The sequence below is a fragment of the Equus quagga genome, chromosome 21, assembly GCF_021613505.1.
Source record: "Equus quagga isolate Etosha38 chromosome 21, UCLA_HA_Equagga_1.0, whole genome shotgun sequence".
Classification (NCBI taxonomy): domain Eukaryota; kingdom Metazoa; phylum Chordata; class Mammalia; order Perissodactyla; family Equidae; genus Equus; species Equus quagga.
In genome coordinates, this window is record NC_060287.1 from 40,547,755 (window position 1) to 40,556,402 (window position 8,648).

The following is an 8,648-nucleotide window of genomic DNA, read 5'->3' on the forward strand; positions in this document are numbered from 1 at the left end:
TCCTGGGGCACGCACAGGTCACCAAGAGGCTCTCGGGTCTCTCTCCTCTGTGGGGGAGGGGACTAAATCAGAGATTTGCAAGGCTGCTCATCTGAGGCCACCGTCTCTTGCTGCGTGACCCCCTTCAAGGATATGGGTGATGCCGCCTGTTCCAGAGCCCAGACCTGCCCACAGCCTAGCCTGCACACCACCTCAAGGAGGAGCACTGGTCCTGGAGGGGCTGCCGCTCGGGGTGGGGAGTGGGATCTCGACCACAGCCCTGCCAGGGAGCCCCTCCCCCTCTTCCAGACTCAGGCAGGGACATCACAGTGGTCCCGGGCCCATGCCAAGCACCGCTATGGGATTCTTTGGCTAAGGGGCGGCCCAGCCAGCACCCTCCCCCCCCCCCGCCGGAACCCCGCCCCCTCCAGCGCCCCCCCCCCCCCCCCCCCCCCCCCGCCCCTCTCCTCCCGCGGGCCGCGTCTGCTGGAGGGTCCTGGTCCCCCACACAAGGCCGACTAGGCCCGCGACTCGCCCCCCCCCCCCCCGCCCTCCGTCTCCCCAGAGCACCCTCCAGAGTCCAGCTGCCCTGGCCCATCCCCGCCGCCCCTTCATCTCAGACGCGCCCTCAGGGACCACGCACGTTCTGACCCGCGGGGCCGGGACGAGGAGAAAGGCCGGGCCGCTGAGCCAGGCGGGACCCGGAGACGGGGTGGCAGCTCCTGCGGGGCGAGTCGCGGGCCTAGTCGGCCTTGTGTGGGGGACCAGGACCCTCCAGCAGACGCGGCCCGCGGGAGGAGAGGGGCGGCGGGGGCCCCCGCGAGGCTGGGGCGCTGGAGGGGGCGGGGTTCCGGCGGGGGGCGAGGGGTGCTGACTTCACCCTAGACTGGATCTCTGAGAGCTGGCAGCGGCCCATCCCGCCGACGCCCTTCCCGCCCCACTCCCTCTCGGCCGCCCGCCCCTCGTCCCCCCCATCCCCTCCCTGCTCCCCGCACTCCCCGCCCCCTCCGTGGCCCCTCCGGTCCCCCTCGTCCCCCCCATCCCCTCCATGCTTCCCGAACTCCCCGCCCCGCCGTGGCCCCTCGGGTCCCTCTCGTCCCCCCTCCCCCGCATCCCCTCCCCGCTGGCCGCCCCCTCCGGCCCATCCGCGGGGCCGCAGCGCCTCCCGGCGGCCGGGCGTCGGGGTGGGGGCGGGGGAGGCGGGTATAAAGCGGCGGCCCCGCCCGCGGTCCCCTCCCTCCTGCCGCTCGGCGCCGCGTCTGGCGGTCGGACGGAGCCTCCTCGGGACGCGTCCAGCCAGGGCGCCCGCGCACTCGGTCAGGTGAGCGCCCCTCCCGGGCCCGTCCGGAGCCCGGGCACCCGCTGGAGCCGCTAGGCAACTCCGCGGACGGGACAGGAGTGGGAGACGGGACAGGATCGGGGGGACAGGACAGGACTGGAGCCGGGAGACAGGACAGAAACAGGGGACAGGACAGGGGCTGGGGACAGGACCAGGAATTGGGGGGGGGGGGGGGGGGGGGCGTCGGGGGGACAGGACTGGAGTGGAGGACAGACCAGGAGGGGGTGACAGGACAGGAGCTGGGACAGGACTGGAGCGGAGGACAGGACCAGGAATGGGGGACAGGACTAGGGGACAGGACAGGAACCAGGGGGCAGGATAGGAGTGAGTGAGCAGGGAACGGAACAGAGGACGGGACAGGAATGCGGGAGACCTGGCAGGGCTCTCCCTTACGATAAGGAATGTCCCCCACCCCACCCCAGCCCTGGGGACCACACCCGCCTTAGTGGCCCCACTTCAACCACTTGGGCCTGGCTCAGAGCTCTGATGTCGGCGCCTTCGGTGCCTTGTGTGTTGGGCCCAGGGCCAAGTTACTTGTGCGGGATGCAGTCTGGCTGTCCCCCTTAGCCTCTTCTGGGGTCGAGGGGGGAGGGTAGGGGGACTTCCTCTCTTCCGGGCCCAGTGCTGAGACTCCGCAGCTCTCCAGCCCTCTGCTGGGACACCTCTCAGGTCACCAGCACCCCCGGGCACAGCATCTGCAGTCAGACCCGTGGTGTTCATGGAGGGTTTGGTTTTCACTCCGGCCTGGAGGACATCTTCAAAGGGTTGGGGAAACTAAGTCGCCCCCATGGCAAGGCCCCCCCTTTGACTTGGCACTGGGCACAGGGCCTCGAGTGGTGCTGGTCCCTTCCCCTGGGCTCCAGAGGGAGAGGGTGGCTAGAGTGAGTTCCTGAGGGCTACCCGGGCTCTTCCAGCAACAGGGCAGGGAGCGGGGAGAGCACAGTCACACCCCAACCCCAACCCTACCCCAGGAATCAGCAAGAGCCCAGCCTGCCCCCCACTCCTCTGAGGCTGGAGGCAGCTGCCTGGGCATCCTCTCCCCAGTCAATCGGGAGAGACCAAGCAGGGGGCGCAGGGAGTGAGGGGGCGCCCAGGCTGGTCTTGCCTGCGGTCACTTCCCTGCTGGGCCCCCAACACCGGCCCAGGACTCCTCACGGGGCAGTAGCAGAGCCCTGGGGACCAGCACCCTCAGGGGTGTGGGGAGTGTCAGCTAGGGAGAGATCTTTGCCGGCACCAGACACGCACACAAACACAGCAGGGCATGGGGCCTCAGGGGCTGCCGTGCGACCCGGTGCCCACCTGGAGGATCGCCCCTTGCACCCGGGCAGGAAACCACCGGCTCCTGCACCCCACCCCCGGTCTCCCCGACTGTCCCCAAGGAAAGGTTCTCACTTTTACATGGATGCCCAGAAAGGAGGCTTGAGATCCACAGATTTTCCTGGGGTTTTTTTCTTCCGATGAAGGAGTGCTGGCCTGGGGGCCATCTTACATTTGTTCAGCAACAAAAACAGTGTTTGGGGTGTATTCCTGCCTTGGCCAGGAGGCGGGCCAGGCACTTGGGGCTCCGAGGAGGGGAGTTTCCTGCCTGCCTGCCTTCATTCCAAGGAAGGAGAGTGGGGCCGGAAGTGGGTCTGGGCCCTGGGGCATAGGTGACACTGAGTCTCCCTGGCCAGACTGGAGGGGCTGGGCACCAGGGTGCACACCCAGGTGGGCACAGGGACCCAGCTGTGTCCCCTCAGTGGAACGAGGGTCTCTATGGGCCACAGGGCCACTCTGGCCGCTGGGAAGCTGCCACCCTATACTGATGAAAGTGACCTGGGAGGCTATGAAGACCGCAGCAGGTCGGGGCAGATGTTGGGCACACCTGCGTCAAGCCACAGGAAAGGCAGTGTCCAAGGGGCAGTCACACTCGTACCACCGGGCCACCTGGTTGGATGGAGCGGCCCCAGCACCGGGCAGCCATGTCCACGCCCAGCGGGGACCCTGCATTGCAGGCGGCGAGGGCAGCCCTGCCGTGGAGGGCCCACCTGAGGTCCCTCAGTGTCCTCGGGAGCCATGGGAGCAGGGAGGCCTTCAGACACAGCTCCCAGGGGTGGGCCGGGACCACTGGAGACCCTGTGTAATGGCCAGTGCCTGGGACAAGGAGCTGGGGCTGCAGGCTCTTCTGGGGCCTCAGCAAAGGGCAGGTGTGGGTCGAGCCCACCCTTGTCTCGAGCCCGGTTTTCTCCTCTGTAGAAAGAGGTCAGCTTAACACCATCTCCGTTGTTCCCTGCCAGGCTGCTGGGGTCTCCAAGTACACAGAGTGTAGGCGAACCATGTTTGCAGCCACAAAATGCTTTATAATGCTGGAAAAACCTCACTCTTGTGATTTTAAGAAGAATACAAATAGCTTGATTGTTTCCTTTTAAACACAGCCCCACATCTTAGTGAGTCGGTCCCTCCTGTGGCTTTTTTCTCACATTTATACAAAGCAAAACCCGGTGTGGGGCACACCTGCAAAGAAGCAGGGCTCCCCGGGGCTTGGGCCATACTCTAAACCAACATTCTCCACGCCACAGTAGTGGCCAGCCTCACAGCAGGAGCCGGCGGAGGGTGGGGATCCCACTGGGAGGGGCCCTGCTCCAGGGAGAGCAGAGTCTGGGTCAAGAGTTCTGAGAAGTGTTAAGGCTTTCGAGGCTGTGTCAGACGCCCGCCTGAAAAGTGGAGGCAGACCCTGTGTCCTGCAGAGCGGGCAGCGGCCCTGTCTTTTCTCTTGTTTCCCAGTTTCATATACAAGGAACGGTGGCTGTTGGTGTGTCCGTCAGTCCTTGGTTTTATGCAGGACAACATTTTTGTCCGCTGACCATTCATAGTGTGGTTGTGACTTGCCTGGGTAGTATTTCCCCACGTTCCTAATGGATGCTCACTTTTTATTCATTTATAAGAGCTTTTCCCCGCCTGTCTTTAAAAATTGTAGTAAAATACACGTGTAAAATTTACCATCTCAACCATTTTTAAGTGGACAGTTCAGTGGTGTTAAGTACATGCACGTCGTTGTGCAGCCCCCCCATCCCCAGAATTCTTTTCATCTTGCAGAACTGAAATTCTATAGCTATTGACCATTAACCCCCATTCTCTTCTCCCCCAGTCTTTGGCAACCATCATTCTAGCTTCTGTCTCTGTGATTTCTAAGACATTGTAAGTATCTCATATGATTGAAATCAAGTAGTATGTGTCTTTTTGTGGCTGACTTATTTCCCTTTGCATAATATCTACAAGGTTCATACATGTTGTAGCAGGTGTCAGAATCCCCTTCCTTTTTAAGGCTGGATAATATTTCATTGTATGCGTACACACATCTCGTTTATCCATTCATCGGTTGGTGGACACTTGGGTTGCTTCCACATTTTAGCAGTTGTGAGTAATGCTACAGTGAACATGGGTGTACAAAATTCTCTTTGAAAACTTGCTTTCACTTCTTTTGAGTATATACCTAGAGATAGAATTGCCGGATTGTACGGTAATTCTAATTTTGATTTTTTCAGAAACTGTCATGCTATTTTCCACAGTGGCTGCACCATCTTACATTCCCACCAACAGTGCACAACGTTTCCAATTTCTCCACACCCTTTCCCACACTTGTTATTTCCCGGGGGTTGGTTTTTTTTTTTTTGGTGAGGAAAATTGGCCCTGAGCTGACATCCGTTGCTAATCCTCCTCTTTTTGCTTGAGGAAGATTGTTGCCGAGCAAACATCTGTGCCAGCCTTCCTCTATTTCACATGAGATGCTGCCACAGCGTGGCCCAGCTAGCGGTGCTAGGTCCACACGCAGGATCCAAACCCGCGAACCCCAGACTACCGAAACGGAGCACGCAAACTTAGCCACCTTGCCACCAGGCTGGCCCCTCTGGGTTTTTTTATAGAAGCCATCCTCGTGGGTGTGAGGTGGTATCTCATTGTAGTTTTGATTTGCTTTTCCTTAATGATTAGTGATGCTGAGCATCTTTTCACGTGCTTATTGGCCATTTGTATATCTTCTTTGAAGAAATGTCTATTCAAGTCCTTTGCTCATTTTGGAATCAGGTGGTTTGGTGTTTTGTTGTTGAGTTTTAGGAGTTCTCTCTATATTCTGTGTATTAATCCATTACCAGATATATGATTTGAAGCTATTTTCTCCTATTCTGTAGGTTGCATTTTGACTCTGTGGATAGTGTCCTTTGATGCACAATTTTTAAAATCTTTATGAAGCCAAATTTGCCTATTTTTTCTTTAGTTGCTTGTGCTTTTGGTGTCATATCCAAGAAATCATAGCCAAATCCAATATCATGAAGCTTTTGCCCTGTGTTTTCTTGTAAGAGTTTTATAGATCTGGGTCTTGCATTTAGATCATGAATCCATTTTGAGTTAATTTTGTGGTCCAACTTCACTCTTTTGCATGTAGAGATCCAGTTTCCCCAGCACCATTTGTTGAAAAGACTGTCTTTTCCCCCCACTAAATGGTCATGACACCCTTGTTGAAAATCATTTGACTCCATGCAAGGGTTTATTTCTGGACTCTCTGTTCTCTTCCATTGGTCTGTATGTTTGTCTTTATGCCAGTATACACTGTTTTAATTACTGTAGCTTTGTAGTAAGTTTTGACATCAGGAAGTGTAGCTACTCCAGCAGTTTTCTTCTTTTTTAGGATTGTTAATGCTATTCGGGGTCTCCTGAGGTTCCTTATGAATTTTAGAATGGGTTTTTCTATTTCTACAAAAGTCGTCGTTGGGATTTTGATACATTCAATCTGTAAATCACTTTGGGTAGTATTGGCATCTAATGTTAAGCCTTCCAGCTCATCAACATGAAATGTCTTTCCATTTATATCTTCTTTAATTTCTCTCAGAAGTGTTTTGTAGTTTTCGGTGAATAAGTCTTTCATCTCCTTGTAAAGGTAATTCCTAAATCTTTTATTGTTTCTAATGTAACTGTAAATGAAACTATTTTCCTAATTTCCTTGTTGAGTTGTTCCGCGTTGGTGTACAGAAATGCAGCTAATTTTTGTGTGTTGACTTTGTATCCTGCTGCTTTGCTGAATTCGTATATTCTAACAGTTTCTTTTTGTGGTCTCTTTAGAGTTTTCTACATACAAGATTACATCATCTGTAAACAGAAATCGTTTTACTTCTTCCTTCCCAATTTGGTGCCTTTTATTTCTTTTCCTTGCCTAATTGTTCTTGCTGGGACTTCCAATACTATGTTGAATAAAAGTGGTGAAAGTTGGTATCTTTGCTTTGTTCCTAATCTTAGAGGAAAAGCTTTCAGTCTCTCACCATTGAGTATGATGTTTGGTGTGGATTTTTCATATAAGGCTTTTATTATGTTGAGGTAGTTTCCTTCTATCCCTAGTTTGCTTAGTTTGCTGAGTGTTTTTATTATGTAAAGGTGTTGAATTTTATCAAAAGATTTTTCTACACAAATTGAGATGGTTGCGTGGGTTTTTTTCCTTCATTCTGTTAATGTGGTGTGTTACATTGATGGATTTTCGTATGTTGAACCATCCTTGCATTCCAGGAATAAATGCCACTTGGTCATGGTGTTTAATATTTTTAATATTCCATTGAATTCTGTTTGCTAATATTTTGTTGAAGATTTTTGCATCACTGTTCATGAGGCATAGTGGTCTTTAGTTTTCTTTTCTTATAGTGTCTTTTTCTGGTTTTGGTATTAGAATAATGCTGCCCTCATAGAATGAGTTAGGGAGTATTCCCTCCTCTTCAATTTTTTAGAAAGTTTGAGAAGTGTTGATGTTAGTTCTTCTTTAAATGTTTGGTAGAATTCACAAGAGGAGCCATCAAGTCCAGGGCTTTTCTTCATTAGATTTTTTTTTTTCCTGAGGAAGACTGGCCCTGAGCTAACATCCATGCCCATCTTCCTCTACTTTATACGTGGGACGCCTACCACAGCATGGTGTTTGCTAAGCGGTGCTGTGTGCACACCCAGAATCCAAACCGGCGAATCCCGGGCTGCTGAGAAGCAGAACATGCAAACCTAACCGCTGCACCACCAGGCTGGCCCCAGGAGATTTTTTATTACTAGTTCAGTCTCCTTACTAGTCATAGGCCTATTCACAATTTCTATTTCTTCATGGTTTGGTCTTTGTAGGTTTTATGCTTCTGGGGATTTGCCCATTTTGTCTAGGTTATCCAATTTTTTAGCATACAATTGCTCATAATACTCTCTTGTAATCTTTTTTGTTTGTGTAGAATCAGTAGTAATGTCCCCACTTTGATTTCTGATTTTTGCAATTTGAGTGTTAGTCCATCTGTCTAAAGGTTTGTCAATGTTGTTGATCTTTTCAAAGAACCAACTTTCGGTTTCATTGATTTTTTCCTATTGTTTTTTCTGTTATTTATTTCATTTATCTCTGCTCTAATCTTTATTATTTGCTTCCTTCTGCCAGCTTTGGGTTTAATTTGTTTTTCTTTTTCTAAATCCTTAAGTTATGAAGTTAGGTTGTTGATTTGAGATCTTTCTTGTTTTTTAAATGTATATTTATAGCTATAAATATCCTCTTTAGCACTGCTTTCACTGTGTCATGTAAGTTTTGGTATGTTGTGTTTTCATTTTCATTAGTCTCTGAGTGTTTTCTAATTTCTCTTATTATTCTTTAATCTATTAGTTGTTTAAGAGTGAGTTGTTTGATTTCCAAAAGTTTGTGAATTCACCAGTTTTCCTTCTGTTATTGACTTCTAACATCATCCCACTGTAGTCAGAGGAGACACTTTGTATAATATTTTCTTTTTAAATCTGTTGAGGCTGCCATTGTGGTTACACTTGCCTATTGTTGCAAGCTCCTCCCTCTATGGCTGAAGTGACTTCCAGAGGATTTAAAGGGCTGGCACACACCCCCATTTGTTTTTCCTTTTTTCTCCTTTTGGGAGCCAGACATTGAAGACTAGGACATCCAAAAGCAGCTGCATATACCAGGGAAATTAAAAAGTCACTGAGTATGCCCAGAGGAAGGTTCAGGCTCAGAAAAGTCCTGAGAACACCTTAAGTTTACATCTCAGGCTGATCCTTGGCACAGAGACCACAACAATCAGAAAAACAAAAACAAAAAACAGCAAACCCTGTAGAAATGGAAGAAGGTGACTTCCAGAGTTATCACATTATTAAATTCAGATGTTCAATTTTCAGCAAAAAAATCACAAAGCATACAAAGGAACAGGAAAGTACAGGCCATTCAAAGGAAAAAATATAAACCAAAAGAAACTGTCTCAGAAAAGACCTGATGGAGGATCTACTAGACAAAGACTTTAACACAACCATCTCACGGGGTTCAAGGAAGGCACGGACAAAGTCAACCATC

General features: G+C 51.4%; 1 protein-coding gene across 1 annotated transcript in view; it reads left to right on the forward strand.

Moving 5' to 3' along the window:
* The first annotated feature begins 1,149 nt into the window (after positions 1–1,149).
* COL6A2 (collagen type VI alpha 2 chain) overlaps positions 1,150–8,648 on the forward strand; it is a 34,037-nt gene continuing 26,538 nt past the window's right edge. Inside the window, exon 1 of the mRNA XM_046647985.1 lies at positions 1,150–1,300. The gene's annotated coding sequence lies outside the window, so the exon portion shown is untranslated. The remainder of the gene's footprint in view (positions 1,301–8,648) is intronic.